The 16,465-nt window shown below is 43.7% G+C and overlaps 1 pseudogene; it reads right to left on the bottom strand.

Annotated features, from left to right (window-relative positions):
• Positions 1-1,561: 1,561 nt before the first annotated feature.
• Positions 1,562-12,256, bottom strand: LOC130369760 (major histocompatibility complex class I-related gene protein-like; annotated as a pseudogene).
• Positions 12,257-16,465: the final 4,209 nt, after the last annotated feature.

Here is a 16,465-nt window from a genome sequence, read left to right on the forward strand (position 1 = left end):
TATAGTTTTGGTTTGGTTCCTTTAATCAATGAATACATTTATGACGTCATCAAAAAGGAATCCAGCCTGCACGAGCACAGGCACGCACACATTCAGAAGAAGATTGATCTGTGTTGCTTGCCAAATATGGAAACTGGAGCTAATCTCAATTGTAAAAATCAACATGTTTAATAATACTGCTTCTTTCTCATTACCCCACATATTAAAACAATAGGCCTACCTACAGGTCTAGACCAACAATCATGTCACTCAACACATTTATGGCGCAAATCCAAAATAACCAAAGTTGTTAACATCGCCGACCTACCACCACTTTACAGAGAGGCTAGGCCTGTTGTCACCACACACTGAGCAGACGGTCCGTCCCCCCCCCCCCCCCCCCACACTACTACGCACCTGCTATGGGACCACAGCCGCCATTCGGCGGTTCTTTTGATGTTTGGAGACAAGATGGAGGCCGGTGTTGTGGCAGTTTGTACAGTTGGTGTTGTGGTGCTGCAGCTACCGGGGCTTTCCACAGCCAACACTCAGCACACCATGTGACCCAGGCAGCCAATCAGGTCGCCCTGGCAGCCTGTCTCCAAACCAGTCAGATCAGTCCTGGGCCTTATGTTGCATTAACATCGCTGGGAATTATGGGGAAAACATTTTCGCGACGTCGGAAAGTTCTCGTTAACGACACTTCAAGACCCTCTTATGATTCTACTTCTGTTCGGCAACTGGGGCCAGATTTTGATAACAGAGTTGCCCAGTTGGTGACATATGGTTTACTAGTGACGCATATGACCATGGCGGAACATGAACGTTTTACTTAATATAAAATAGCCTAATCAACCATCATATCACTACTATTGACGTCGTAACCGTCTGTTGGCATCGAGCACTGGTAAATTATCTCTAGATAAGGGCATGTGTAGCCTTTAATACAGTGGCAATACAATGTGCTTCTCATAAAGAAAAGCAAAAGGATAGTAGCTTGTAGGCTACAAGGAAATAAAGACCTTCGAACTTGAAACTGATCCTACTAAGTTCTGATTAGTTCTGACTTTTTTTGTATCTGACAAAAAAACCCTGCTGTTGAGATCTTTTAGGTTCCCAACGCAGTGCACGTGATCGGTCGCTGGCGGGAACACGTGTCAGCGTGAGCTTCATCAGTGGCGAGCCGACGCGTTATCACCAGGACCGCGAACGCACCTTAAATCACTCGGCAGCCATCTTGGTCCTACAAGATAGCTGGGCGGGGAACTGAATAAGGATTTATAAATTCTATTATTTGATCTGCAGAAAGATTATATCTCTGTTTTCATGATGTTGAAGCTAACTACATTTAGTATAGGCCTAATTGTGTTCTTATTGAATATCATGGGATATTATCAAATACTGAATAAATGAAAGGCTAAATACCTATCTAAATAACCTAAAATCATAATTGCCATTCAATGTTTTTGTGAACGTATATGTAACACATCGCTTCTCATATTTTTCTAACTTTAGATAATAATTCAGCATAATTATTTTTTGTATTTTTTAATTCAACTTCATATTATTTTAAAATCAATTAGTTCATATTTGTCAATTTAATCCTTAGGATTTACCTATAACCTAACAACCTTTAATAATAAACATAACCTCTAAACAAAGTATGTATACCTTACCTAACGATAAGTATATTAAATATATATATAGGCTAAAACAATTTTTATGTATTTTATTGACAGAATAACCCAAGTATACTATCCAATTCCCCAAAGAACACAGAAAATACAACAAAGAGAATTAAGGCTAAAGCGGCATAGCACGATTGTGGTAGCCTATAACGATGCAGTTCTCAAGCTAGCAGAAGGCTCAAATGATATATTTTAATGAAACAAATTAAATTAATCGATTATTGTATTGAAACTTGACAAAATCTCACTGTCCAAAATCTTGATTCAGAATCTTTGAACATTATTTGAAACTTAAATATTATTAAACAATCTAACATAATTAAAAGGTTTTAACGTGAAGCAGCAGAGTTAATCAAATCTATCACAAATAGAGATGTAATTGATTTACACTTCTTACAGATTGATGATTGTTATCAAAATAGAGTCAAGTATGAATATTGTAATTTAGCAAATGCAGACTCTGCAGTTAGCTGAAATCCCAAGCCTGATAGTAAGGATTATAAATGAACAGCGATCCACTCCATCCTGGTTTAGGAAGGTGAACGTGAGAAGCCTCTTCATGATTTAACTTTGAACCTAAACAGCAAGGAAGCACAAGTCAGGATTAAACATTAAACACACTATCACTGTGATGATGTACTGTTAACATATTACTGCGATGAAGTACCGTTAAAATATGAATGTTAATCTATTACTGTCATGAAGTACTGTTCATATATTAGTATTACTATCGCTGTGAAGAAGTAGGCTGCTAATAAATATAACTGTAAATATATTACTCAGAATAAGTATTGTAAATTGATGAAATACTGACTGTGGTCAGAGGTTGGGCCTCAGGAGCCAGCTTCTGCCCCTCAGTGTTCTCAGAGCTGGTGTCAGAACCTGGGAAGTAGCAGAATGGGAGGAGGTGAATGACTGACCTAGATGTACCTAGCTCTATAGAGCTGTATAGTCCAGTGAGCTAGATGTATCTAGATCTATAGAGCTGCAGTCCAGTGAGCTAGATGTATCTAGATCTATAGAGCGGTGTAGTCCAGTGAGCAAGATGTATCTAGATCTATAGAGCTGTATAGTCCAGTGAGCTAGATGTTTCTAGATCTATAGAGCGGTGTAGTCCAGTGAGCTAGATGTATCTAGATCTATAGAGCTGTATAGTCCAGTGAGCTAGATGTATCTAGATCTATAGAGCTGTATAGTCCAGTGAGCTAGATGTATCTAGATACACAGAGCTGTATGGACCAGTGAGCTAGATGTATCTAGATCTATAGAGCTGTATAGTCCAGTGAGCTAGACAAGTCACCAAGATCTCTATGTTGGTAGTGGCGTTAATCATAAGAGCAGAACTGCAGTAAAAACACATTTTACTCACCAACTGGTTTGTGACGCTTGTCTGAATCTAAGGATCAAGAGAAATGATTAGTGTTGTAACCGTGGTGAATATCCTCATGTTATTAGACTTTCATATTCTTAATGCCACAACATCTCTATGGACACGGCATTGGAGGAGGTGGTTCATCATTCAGAGGTGGAGGTTTATACAACCAGACCACCAATGTGTGAAGACAACCAATCAGAGTCCAGGAAGGGGACAGGAAGTAGGAGCAGGTGGAGATCAGGGGCCGTATTCACAAAGGATCTTAGGGCTAAAAGTAGGTCCTAACTGGCGAATTTAGGAGTAACTCCTAAAAATAATGGGCGTGTCACTCTTAAATTTAGGACTCCTAACTTTTTTCACTAAGAGCAATTCACAAAGTATTTTAGGACTAAAAGTAGCACCTAAGTCTAGGAGAGCTTAAAAGTCCTCAAGAGGACTCCTAACTCAGTAAGACCTATTCACAAAGAATCTTAAAATGCCTGCGAGATGAAATGTTAGGGTATTCAACTTATTGTGGAGTTAATGCGCGATGCAATAACATCCCCGACTAACAGGAATAATCCGATTAGTCCCGAAATAAAATGTTATAAAAATTATAAGTTATAAAAAAATATATATAACTTATAAAAAATTAAAATAATTGCGCCATCAAAAGACGAGGACGTGTTCGTCAATTGGAAGAAAGTGCATTCCATCAACACGCAGGTTGTTTTTGATGCAACTTTTACTTTTAACATAGCCTACTGGATGTTGTTGCAAAGTGGCCTGGATCTTCAGCTACCCATGATTCGCGCATTTTAATGGTGAGCGGTCTGAGGCAGCTTTTTGAGATGTACCAGTTGGGTGTCACTTGCTGGGTGACAGTGACTATCCATGCAAGACGTGGCTCTAGACACCCTACCTTAATCCACAACCGGGAGCACAGTTAAAGTGTAACATGTAAGTGATTACGCAGATTACGCTTAGTCCTATGCGTAAAACACATCGTATTGGCTCTTTGCGAGCACACAAACATACACGAAATGTTGTGGAGAGAGGAATTGGGCAGATGAAACGTCGGTTTCATGTCCTCCACGGCGAAATACGCCTCACGGGCAAGCACAGTAATCACCGTATGTGCCATTCTACACAACCTTTGCAAGCGGAGGAACATTCCACAGCCAGACGATGATGATGATGATGATGATGATGATGATGATGATGATGGCGATCAACATTACAAGGAATTTGGCCGTGTGGAACCGAGTGGACAGGCATTTAGGGATCACTTTGAAAACACATTTTAGGTAAACACCTTGGCACAAATCAGTCAACACTTGGGTAGTTCGTAACATTTATTTTCTTTTAGATTTTACGTATTTTATTGTTTGCTTTCTCTCTCTCTTGAATGTGCAGGCTACAACGTCATTATCGTAGTCTGCACAAAATTGTCATCATGCGTGTATTCTGCTAACTGCACTATAACTACTTAATAGGAATTCATTTCTAGCCTAGGCTATTTCCTTGTTTTTCGGTGATTCAGTGGGCTCGTCTGAACAACCAATCACCGAACTGACCGCTTCTAAACTCGTGCACGAGAATTGACGTAATCCATAGCAACGGCGCGTCACTCTTAGTTCACTCTTTGTGATTTATCCTTAGTAAGAGTAGGTCTCAGCGGCTTTGTGAATAACTTTTAAGAAAAAACTCCTACGTAAAATGTTTTAGCGCGAGTTAGGAGCACTCCTAGCGGTAAGATAAAATGCTTTGTGAATACGGCCCCAGGTGTCAGTCCTCCTGGAGAGTTTGATTCACTCACCGTTCCACTTCCGGTACAGAAAGACTCCAACAACAACAGCAGCAACAACAACAGCAAGAACAGCAACTCCAGTGAGGATGAAAGCAAGGATGTGACTGCCCTCTGAAAGAAAATCAAGAAAAGAAAATCAGGGGCTGTATTCACAAAGGATCTTAGGGCTAAAAGTAGGTCCTAACTGGCGAATTTAGGAGTAACTCCTAAAAATAATGGGCGTGTCACTCTTAAATTTAGGACACCTAACTTTTTTCACTAAGAGCAATTCACAAAGTATTTTAGGACTAAAAGTAGCACCTAAGTCTAGGAGAGCTTAAAAGTCCTCAAGAGGACTCCTAACTCAGTAAGACCTATTCACAAAGAATCTTAAAATGCCTGCGAGACGAAATGTTAGGGTATTCAACTTATTGTGGAGTTAATGCGCGATGCAATAACATCCCCGACTAACAGGAATAATCTGATTAGTCCCGAAATAAAATGTTATAAAAATTATAAGTTATAAAAAAATATATATAACTTATAATCATGGGATATTATCAAATACTGAATAAATGAAAGGCTAAATACCTATCTAAATAACCTAAAATCATAATTGCCATTCAATGTTTTTGTGAACGTATATGTAACACATCGCTTCTCATATTTTTCTAACTTTAGATAATAATTCAGCATAATTATTTTTTGTATTTTTTAATTCAACTTCATATTATTTTAAAATCAATTAGTTCATATTTGTCAATTTAATCCTTAGCAGCACGAAACAGCAATATCGACGATATGCGCTGTGCAGAGTAGAAAGAATCCTGACGTTGAATTTGCAACATTTTGCAACAAATAATTCTAAATCTGCCCATATATGGACACGTCAGAAATTTCCGGTTTTCACTGGCTACAATGTTGCATCTGCGTCTGCTGGTAATGCAACCACAAAGAAGTAAACTCTACGGGGCTATTTTCATCATTATTATGTTTTTTTATTTTATATTTGACGGCACAGCGATCCGGGGCTATTCCCAAAAGACCCGGGGCTATAGCCTCGAATGCCCCGGTCTACCGACGCGCCTGGGTAGAGGCCCCTGGCAGTGGTTGTGATGAGGTCAGGTGGAGGGGGTGAGACATGTGTTCCCCCCCTCCATCCCCTCCAACGCCAGTCTTACCCCCGTTGGTCCTGATGTGGGCGGGTTCCAGGGGGGTGGAGATGTCCTCGATGCCTTTCAGCTGGACCACACACTCGTACCTCCCCCAGTCCTCCTGTGGGACGGCCGTGAGGTCCAGGTCCACACTGACCTGGAAGGTCCCGTCGTGGTTGGGAGGACCTCCCCGGGGTCCACCTGCTCATGGAGCTCCTGGCCGTCTCTCCTCCAGAACACCACCACCCTGTCAGGGTAGAAGCCTGTAGCATGGCACACCACTGGGGAGGAGGGGCTCCTCTGGAGCAGAGACACCCGCGGACGCTCTGGAGAGAGAGAGAGGGGGGGGGGGGGGGGAGAGAGAGAGAGTAGAGAGAGAGAGAATTTTATAATGTAAAGCACGTGTTCTTGTCATGTTAGTCTTGTTTGTTTATTATATATCAGATGTCTTATGCTGACGGAGAGGGAGAGGGGGTGGGAGGGGGGGGGAGGGATAGAGGGGTTGGGAGAGGGGGGGAGGGAGGGAGAGAGAGAACAGGGACTCAGAGACATGAGTCTGTCAACGCCCACCAGGTCATGTGACTCTACCTGTTCTCTGCAGAGTGCTCTTCCCGTAGGCCAGGTGCTTCTTCAGCTCATCAACACACACCTTGGTGTAGTAGTGCTTCTGCTGTTCCATATAAGCTCTATCCTGTTCCCATTTGTGTTTGGTGGTGAGAGCCTGATGCACTGGAGCGACCCAGGTCAGGGTCTTCAGGTCCCACGATATGAAGTCCTCTCCATCATAACCATGCTGGTCATAACCCTCAGTAGTACCATCCTCATCATCCCACTCACAACCATCCATCCTCTGAATAATGTGGGCACCTGAGAGAGAGAGAGAGAGAGAGAGAGAGAGAGAGAGAGAGAGAGAGAGAGAGAGAGAGAGAGAGAGAGAGAGAGAGAGAGAGAGAGAGAGAGAGAGAGAGAGAGAGAGAGAGAGAGAGAGAGAGAGAGAGAGAGAGAGAGAGAGAGAGAGAGAGAGAGAGAGAGAGAGAGAGAGAGAGAGAGCAGGTGAAACTCTAAAGGACATGAGACCACAAAGACTACAAACAGGAGCCTCTTCAGAGCACACGTCTTTATGTGATGGAGTCACCACTCACCTGGATAATGTAGAATGGTTAACAGGATAATAATTAGTTTAAAATGATACTGGACTAATTAATGAGTCTCAAACTACACCAACCTCCACTGCACTACACCACCCTACACCCCCTACACCCCCCTACACCCCCCTCCACCACCCTACAGCCCCTACACCACCCTACACCACCCTACAGCCCCTACACCACCCTACAGCCCCTACACCACCCTACACCCCCTACTCCACCCTACACCCCCCTACACCACCTTACAGCCCCTACACCACCCTACAGCCCCTACACCACCCTACAGCCCCTACACCACCCTACACCCCCTACACCACCCTACACCCCCTACACCACCCTACACCCCCTACACCACCCTACACCCCCTACAACCCCTACACCCCCCTCCACCACCCTACAGCCCCTACACCACCCTACACCACCCTACACCACCCTACACGCCCCTACACCCCCTACACCACCCTACACCCCCCTACACCACCCTACAGCCCCTACACCCCCTACACCACCCTACATCCCCTACACCCCCCTACACCACCCTACACACCCTACACCCCCCCTACACCACCCTACACCACCCACACCACCCTACACCCCCTACACCACACTACACCACCCTACAGCCCCTACACCACCCTACAGCCCCTACACCACCCTACACCCCCTACACCACCCTAAACCACCTCACACCCCCTACTCCACCCTACACCCCCGGATATATAGAGGAGGCTTCCCTCAGCAGTTCAGAGGTTATCATTAACGGATCACCAAACAGTCCCAATCACCTCCAGGGTTAAAGACATGTCTGCTGAACTGTAGGAAGACGCGTTACTGATCTGGATGAAAACGTACGGCACCAGGAAACTGCTGCCCTGAAAGGAGCATCGCTGTTCAGAGGAGCTGAGGGCAGGGACAGGGACCCCGCTGAATCAGGAAGACTGAAGACAGGCTACTGTGCCCTGGTCATTCAATACATTTGAACACAGATGAGATGCTTGTGTGTGTGTGTATGTATGTATGTATGTATGTATGTATGTATGTATGTATATATATATATATATATATATATATATATATATATATATATATATACACACGTACTTCTGGACGTGTGTGTGTGTGTGTGTGTGTGTGAGTTCGCATTGGGGAATGAAGAACCAACGGAGTGCAACAAATAATCTGATTAGAAACACGGCAGCACAGCACAGCACCACCACCTGCTGGTTACATGCCGGTAATGCAACCGGTAGACCGTTTCGCGGGTAAACCCGCGAAACGTTTCCTTGATTAAAGAAGACGTGACTTTATTAATCACTGCGGGGGCATTTTATAAGAAGGGGCATTTTATTAGAAGACGTTAACTACTTTAACTAAATGTCATGTAACATTTTGTGCATTTAGCTGTATTTGTATTTTGGAGTTGGCCATTTTGTCCTTTTGAATACAATCTTTTAGAATAATTTTAGATGGGACATCTAGGAGTAGAATACTGTGATTATATAGTATTTATTTAAAATCGGGATTTTGGCACTAAAGATCACACATAGCAGGCCTTGGTCTCTTCAAGTAATAAACACATAATTCTACACTGAGTATTTCTACACTGAGTACTGCTACACTGAGTAGTACTCAGTGTAGTGTTACTCAGTGTAGTAGTACTCAGTGAGTACTACTACACTGAGTAACACTACACTGAATACTGCTACTCTGAATCAGAATCAGAATAACTTTTATTACATCTTATTGTACAGTACACAAGAGAAAAAATCTTAGGCTTGGTTCCTCAGCATTCACATAGCAGCAACAGTACAAGATAAAATAAATAAAGATGAGAAACCATATGAAAAGAAACGATGTAAAAAAATATAAAATAAGTATAAAAATAAATAAGTAAGTAGCAGCATCAATAATACTAAAAAGTAATGAGGTGTAATAAAGTGTGAAGTGTAGGGCGTTCAAGCGGTGATAGCAGCAGGGTTATTGTGCAATAGACAAATGCTGTGCAAATACAATAGATGGTTAAAAACCAGTCTGTTGTTGTGGTGTGCGTGTGGATGGTTTGGAGGTAGTGTGTTTTTCCAGGAGTCTGACTGCTTGGGGGGAAAAACTTTTTTGGCCCTTATGCTCTGAGTACTACTACACTGCTTAGAACCTGTGTGTGTGTGTGTGTGTGTGTGTGTGTGTGTGTGTGTGTGTGTGTGTGTGTGTGTGTGTGTGTGTGTGTGTGTGTGTGTGTGTGTGTGTGTGTGTGTGTGTGTGTGTGTGTGTGTGTGTGTTTAGGAGTACGGTTCAACTTTATTCTGGGGTTAAATGATGTCCATCTCCATGTGAGAGGTCAGACATTAGATATAAACTTACCTCCTGTCTGGTTAAAGCGCCTCTTCAGAATCCCCATGCCGGCTTTGAAGACCTGCTGGATACCCTTTCTGTTTTCAGTGTCCCTCTCCAGGGAGTTGGGGTCTTCTCTGTTGGCCTGGTCCGCCCAGTCCTGTTTGGGTATGATTCTCTGGGTGTTGCTGTCATAGTACTCAATCTGAACCTCATCCACCATCGAAACCATCACAAACTCTGGGAAGGTTGAGAGTCCAGACGACGCCGTGGTGAAAAAATGCAGAGAGTGAATCACTGTAGACAGGCAGACAGACAGACAGACAGACAGACAGGTTAATACAGTACATCACGTAGACAGACAGACAGGTTAATACAGTACATCACTGTAGACAGACAGACAGACAGGTTAATACAGTACATCGCTGTAGACAGACAGACAGACAGACAGGTTAATACATCACTGTAGACCGACAGACAGACTGACAGGTTAATACAGTACATCACGGAGACAGACAGATAGAGAGACAGACAGGTTAATACAGTACATCACGGTAGACAGACAGACAGACAGGTTAATACATCACTGTAGACAGACAGACAGAGAGACAGACAGACAGGTTAATACAGTACACCACTGTAGACGGACAAACAGACAGACAGACAGGTTAGTACAGTGCATCACTGTAGACAGACAGAGAGACAGGATAATACAGTACATCACGGTAGACAGACAGACAGAGAGACAGACAGACAGGTTAATACAGTACATCACTGTAGTTAGGTAGGTTAATCAGTGTTTCCCCAAGTAAATGTCTTTTTCTCTTTATATACATTGGTAGCAGGGGTGGACTGGCCATCTGGCATACCGGGCATCGTCCCGGTGGGCCGTTGACCCAATGTGGGCCGTTTGGGCCGCTATGTTTTGTTTTTTTCTCTCTCTCTAAATTTCCTCCAATTAGGCCGGCCAATTGGCTACAGAGGGCTAGCAGTGTGTGGCCAGCATCGCACAGATTATTGGTCTATGTTTGTCATTGTCAATCAATCATGGGCTGCAGGCTCAGAGAGCCCTGACAGTGCTGTCAATCACAACACAAACCAGGTTGGGCGGGACCTCATGGCCTGGGCCGGAGTCGTGGGAGTCCGCGACTCCCACGAGTAAGTAATTCATGCCTTAGACTTTTTCTCGCAGCTACAGATAAAAAAAATGTATTCTCTATTTATGGTTTCACAATGACTGAGTCACAGTTTAAACAAATGCGTTTCAGCTCTAAAGCTGCTACTGTCTGTAATATGTTTCTATTCAGATTATTTGTCAGGATATTTTGTTATTATTGTCCGAGTCTGGTTTTAACTAATGCTGGGCTTACACAAAAAGATTTTCCCATTCACAGACTAAAGACTGCAAGAGAGAAATTAGCGTTGGATCAAGTGGGATATTTAACAAGCGTTTTGTAGCTATGTAGATATGGGGGATGGAGATGCAGCGACCACAGGATGTCCGTTAACTTCCTGTTCAGGTTTCACACCTTTCTTGTCAACAGCACAAGAGACACAAATAGCAATTTGCACTGCTATTTGCAGTGCAAATAGCAGGATGTATGTACTTGATTAAATCGTTTTAATAAAGTACATACAGGGTTCTTCCCGTTCGTCTCGTCCCACCCCTAGTGCTGATAATGTAGTGGGCTGGTCTTGACAGAAAATGCCAGGGCTGAATTTTTGTCCCAGTCCACCCCTGATTGGTAGTCAAGGTGGGGCCCTATTGTTGTTAATGCGGCCGCCTTAACAACACAGTACTGGGGGAAACACTGGGTTAATACAGTACATCACTGTAGACGGACGGACAGGTTAATACAGTACAAGACAGTCAGAGAGACGGGTTAATACTATCCATTATATAAAAATAAACGATTATTTAAATAACTATTCCAATGTTTTTATAATTGTAAGTATATTGGTGAATTCCTGCATTCAATGACGGCATTTTAACTATCTTCAGATTGCTATCATTGGAATGATAATAATTAATATAACAAAATAATTATTATATTCCATAATATATTGATAGCAACGATAATAATTATATTGGTGCGTGTGTGTGTGTGTGTGTGTGTGTGTGTGTGTGTGTGTGTGTGTGTGTGTGTGTGTGTGTGTGTGTGTGTGTGTGTGTGTGTGTGTGTGTGTGTGTGTGTGTGTGTGTGTGTGTGTGTGTGTGTGTGTGTGTGTGTGTGTGCGCGCGCGCGCGAGGATTCTCCAAGAACGTTGACGTCGAGTTAATAATAAGAATGTTAAGAGTGTTAATATAATACTTAGGAGTACACTTAAAGTACACATTAGTAGACTTAAAGTACACATTGGATTCCCTCCCAACTGAAGTTTAATGTTTGGATCTGACAATAGATTTTACATTTAGGAACTACGTCATCAATCCAGTGCGCTGGTTTCGTTTTCACAGTTGAACCCAAAATAAATGCTCTTATATTAGTTTAAATATTCACAGTAAAAGATGAATCATGCTGTGGATTTATTTAATTTATTAGAGAGGATAATCAAATGCTTTTCAACCAAATTAGGGAATCTAAGCGTCTCTTCAGCAACCAGAAACGAAACTTTGGAAAGATCATTTTGAAAATTTAAAACTGTAATCAGTCTTACCTGAGGACACATCGTGACCAAAGACCAACAGCAGCAGCCCTATAAGCGCCTTCATATCGATGTAATCAGAAGAATAGCACGATGCGATTATCCACAGAGAGGCGAATCCGACTCCAGCATCAGACGGACTGACCAGGAAACCTGCGAACAAGAGACGGCGCGAGAGGGAGAGGCTGGTCTGGACCAATAGGAATTCAATACGGCTTTGACGTCATTAGTTACCAGGAGAACCTAAAGTGAAACTAACTTAAACGCACACGCACGCGCACTGTAACTGCGATCAAGTTTCATGTTCATCTTCACTTATAAATAATGGCCAGCGAAATATAATGGTTAGATATACATTATGTTCATCATTATGTTTAGCTATATATATTGTATATCCATTATATATTTACAGTTCAGCTAAATGTGTGTCGGGTGTATGTGCGTAGAATGATAGTTGTGTGTGTGTGACTGTGTGCGTGTATGTGTATGTGTATTTTTTCCGTCAGCATAAGACATCTGATATCAGGACGCTTGTGGAGGAAGATCATAAGAAATATGAACTCTAGTCACAGTAACGCTAGTCAGGGCGGTGGACTGCACACACACACACACACACACACACACACACACACACACACACACACACACACACACACACACACACACACACACACACACACACACACACACACACACACACACACACACACACACACACACACACACCTACGTTGTTTCCTGGTAAAAGAGGACCCAAAGTGTGTATATATCTTGTCAAATGAGTCTTAAAGGCACCCAGTGCAACTTTATGTAAACATTCAATGAAAAATAAACATTAAATTTCTAGTCTTTTTTACACATAGTAAGTTTCAATAACTCCATACCATTACATACCGACATTCAAGCAGCAAAGATGAGACGTCGTTGTGTGGTGAGAACTGATAGAAAATCGATAACAACAACAATGCCGCCATTTTCTTTATATTTTGTAACCTACAATAAATAAAGCAGGCTTCAAGTCAATGGAAAAATGGCTTCTCCCCACCGGCGATTGTTGTTGTTTACGATTTTCTATCAGTTCTCACCACACAGCGACGTCTCATCTTTGCTCCTTGAATGTCGATATGTAATGGTATGGAGTTATTGAAACTTACTACGTGTAAAAAAGACTAGAAATTGAATGTTTATTTTTCATTGAATGTTTACATAAAGTTGCACTGGGTGCCTTTAAGACTCATTTGACAAGATATATAAACACTTTGGGTCCTCTTTTACCAGGAAACAACGTGTGTGTGTGTGTGTGTGTGTGTGTGTGTGTGTGTGTGTGTGTGTGTGTGTGTGTGTGTGTGTGTGTGTGTGTGTGTGTGTGTGTGTGTGTGTGTGTGTGTGTGTGTGTGTGTGTGTGTGTGTGTGTGTGCCCGCGCAGTGCTGTCTTTTCCTGTGTTCAAAAGGAAGCACCTATTAATCTCTCCTTGACCCGATGACGTTTTCCACAAAGGTTAAGTAAAAGAGGCATAAAGTTTAGGAGATTTGACTATTCGTAGAGAACTTCCTGCTCTATAAACAGCTTGTGATTCGCACACAGGCCTTCGTATTCCAAGTTTGTATACCAGTTTCAAACTATACTGGGCAGACTGGTCTGCCCTTCTCATATGATTCGTTAGTTTAACTTTGTGACACCAGCGCGTTTTTGAAAGGTTGAGATGTTTTCAACCAGAAGCTGGGAGCGGCCGCACAGAAGGAAAGCAGACGCTGGAACAAGACGCTGGAACAAGACGCTTTTTGGACACAGACCATTACAGCTCAAACTCATTGGACGCCATTTAGTGTGTTGGCAGTTTAGGAGAATGGTGATGGTGTTGTCTCTTCACCCTGCCTGCTCCACCTGGGGAACACAACACAACACAATGATCTCAATTAATCTCAATTGTAAAAATCAACATGTTTAATAATACTGCTTCTTCCTCATTCCCCCACGTATTAAAAAATAATAGGCCTACCAACAGGACTAGACCAACACTCATGTCATGTCACTCAACACATTGATGGAGCAAATCCAAAGTAACCAGAGCTCCTGACATCGCCACGCTACCACCACTTTACAGAGAGGCTGGGCCTGCAGTCACCACACACTGAGCAGACGGCGCTGCCATAGTAAAAACAAATATATATATTATTTAATATATTCATTTTTTTTGTAACATGCTGAAAACAGTGTGTGGCCGGCGTCCCCCCGCATGCCCCGCCCACTACAGCCCTGGTAATGACTGATCATTCTCAACTCTTAGATACGTTTTTAATGAACTGCAATATATGTTCGCTCCAGCCACATGCACGGTGAATCCATCCCAGTGTCTGTATTTTCTTATTTCAACAGGACGCCATCTGTGAAACATCTACGGTGGCCCGCGTGGACACACTGGAGGGAGACAGTGAAGGACACGTCCGCTTCAAGACCCCCGAGGAAGCCCAGGCCGTCGTTAACGACCGCTCGGCCGCCGCCAAGGAACACGGCTGGACGCTGGATCTGCTCTCCGGTGAGAACCGGTTCCTCAGAGATACAAAGATCTATCGGTTCCTTCAAAGACTCATCACTTGCATTACATTTAGGGCCTTTAGCAGACGCTTTTATCCAAAACTACTTACAATAAGTACATTTGTAAGTAATAAGTACTCGCATGTTTATGTTTTGGCGTTGATGTTTTTTGTAATTTCTTTAGGTGATCATGAGTAAAGGTATTGGCAGAAGATTTTGGTGGCCCGCCAAGTGAAGTTGAAAGAAACGAGGAACAGAAAAGGTGGGAGAAATATACAAATATGAACTCCATGTCTGGTTGGAAATACATGCAGGGGATATCTCCTTTAACACTCTCTATTGTTGTTGTGTGTGGGTTATACAGTGGGCAATGGGATTGTACGGTGGGCAAATGGGATTTACCAATATGGCGGCTTGGAATGTGCGTTTTCTTAAAGGGGTGCATCCAGCAAAAGTCTAGGTGGACACGCCCACTTGTGATGTCACTCAGTGATGGGTCGTTTGCGACCGAATCAGTTTGAAGGAACGACTCTTTAACAAGAACGAACCGACTTGATTCCACGTTTCAGTTCTCTCTTGTTCGTCTCTATATTTCGTTCTCCCAGACTCGACTCCCACTCACTGACTCGCTGTTCACAAAAAAAAAGTATAGCAATAAATGTCAAACATCAGTTGTCTTATTTTGGCAGTGACTGGTTTATTAAAAAGTGTATGTTAAAATACGTTCTTTGAACTTATTTTAACAGTTAGTGCAAGTTGTGCCATTATGTGCATTTTAAGAATAATTCTTAATGTCAGCTTAAACACAATATTTGAATAGTTTGGTGTTAATAATTTAAAAAACAAATGACAATGTTCATTAGTGTTGTCTATAATACAAACTGTTTTCTTTCTTCTACAACACAGTGCAGTTGAAACGTCATTTTATTTGACCTTTGCACCCCGTCGTGTGAGGAGGTATAAACACGGGGTCAAAGGTCAGCAGCTGCAGTGACCCCCTAAGCTGGTTCATTACTTGTTGCATCAGCAGAGCGACGGTCCCTGAGCCTGACCTCCATGACCCCACCGTGACCCCTCGACCTCCTCCTCCGCCCGACGGCGACGCCTCCTCGTCCGGGCCGCGCCCCGCCCCGGCCACGCCCCTCTCCGCGGGCGCCGTCCTGTACATCCTGCGCCCCCCGGGGTCACCCGAGTGGAACGGGAACCCCGGGGGGGGGGGGGGTGGCGGTGCCGTCCCTCACGGGGCCCCGTGGGGCCGTGAAGCTGGCCCTGTAGACGGAGTCCTTCTCCATGGGGGGCCCGGTGTTCGGGGGCCGGGGGCGGGGCTTACAGCTCAGCGAGCGCTGGGCCGCCTTTGGCGTGTACGAGGCGCGCGCCGTGGTGGTCCGGGCGTGGTGGTTTCTGTCGTGTTGTTTTCGGCCGACAACAAAAGTCATGGAGGCAAATTGTGTTTGGGGCTAAACGCAATAGGCTGCCTATTGGACCCCCCATCCCACTCCGAACCACCTCGGGTGCGTTCGGGAAAGCCCCCTAACCGTCCCTGGGGGGGGGACCCCTCTTCTGCGTTCCTCACACCGGACACTTTGGACTGTTTATTTGTGAGGAATTAGTCTCCAAATATGTAATATTATAACAAGTCTGTAAGGGTGTCCACATGTGCTACTAGGAATAGGGTTAGCTTCAGGGTGCTTAGGGTTAGCGTCAGTACTGACATCACCCAGAGGGGGCGGTGTTGAGGGGCTCATCACTGCTAAGTATCAACAGCTGAGTGGGCGAGGGGGGCTCAGAGTTTGAGACTGAGTGGAGAGCAGGAATGGAAAGTCTGGACTTGAGGCACGGGCGG

The sequence above is a fragment of the Gadus chalcogrammus genome, chromosome 17 (assembly GCF_026213295.1).
Source record: "Gadus chalcogrammus isolate NIFS_2021 chromosome 17, NIFS_Gcha_1.0, whole genome shotgun sequence".
NCBI lineage: Eukaryota > Metazoa > Chordata > Actinopteri > Gadiformes > Gadidae > Gadus > Gadus chalcogrammus.